Consider the following 768-nt stretch of genomic DNA (forward strand, 5'->3'; position numbering starts at 1 on the left):
CTGCTATCGTTGCACGCACACCGTCCATTTCCGGACACGTGTTAATAGGACCTTTTCCTTCTCCGTTTCCTATCAGGAATCCGTCCATGCAGTTTTCCGGTTTTATTAATGTTCACCCTGTATAACTAAGGCGAGGATGGCCAGTAATCGGATGGCGGATGCACACCTGAACTCTTACGGGAATCGGCGAAATTCCGCGAGTAATGAAAATAATAATCGAGGGGCACTACGTTAGTAGTGTGAGGGAAAGTCGATAATTTGGGTCTGGCGGAAAGCGTACTAGGGTACCCCATGCAGTTGCGAATGACCACTGTGTCCGGATGGCGCAGTGGTCAGCGCATCTGCCTAGTAAGCAGGAGACCCGTGTTCGAATCCCGGTCCGGCACAAATTTTCGATTTCCCCGTTGATTTAGATCAATGCCCGCTCGCACCAAATGTCTATAATTTCTGTGTGTCTTAATTCATAGTGGCTGTTGGATCAAAATGGTGTCTGTTTTCCATACATACACCGTTAACACATTCAACGCTGTCTATTGTCTACTTCTATGTGTGACAGAGTGGTCCATATATTAGCTGGTTTACGGACATATCATAGCAGGAAATTTTCTTTCAGTTTTGACCAGTACTACGTCCTATAAGAATAGGTGACTCTTCTTTTTTCCAGAAAGCATGCGAGCTCCGGCTCTTCGTCTGATCCACCAAATATTGGAATTCCATGTTTTCACAAGCGGTGAGTTACCAGTTATTAGTTAAGATAACTGCCCAGAC

General features: G+C 45.6%; 1 non-coding gene across 1 annotated transcript; it reads left to right on the forward strand.

The window, feature by feature from the left end:
* The first annotated feature begins 314 nt into the window (after positions 1-314).
* On the forward strand, positions 315-387 carry Trnat-agu (transfer RNA threonine (anticodon AGU)). Its single transcript has one exon. It is a non-coding gene; the product is annotated as a tRNA-Thr (tRNA).
* The last annotated feature ends 381 nt before the right edge of the window (positions 388-768 follow it).

Source organism: Schistocerca nitens, chromosome 6 (assembly GCF_023898315.1).
Source record: "Schistocerca nitens isolate TAMUIC-IGC-003100 chromosome 6, iqSchNite1.1, whole genome shotgun sequence".
In the NCBI taxonomy this organism is placed as follows: domain Eukaryota; kingdom Metazoa; phylum Arthropoda; class Insecta; order Orthoptera; family Acrididae; genus Schistocerca; species Schistocerca nitens.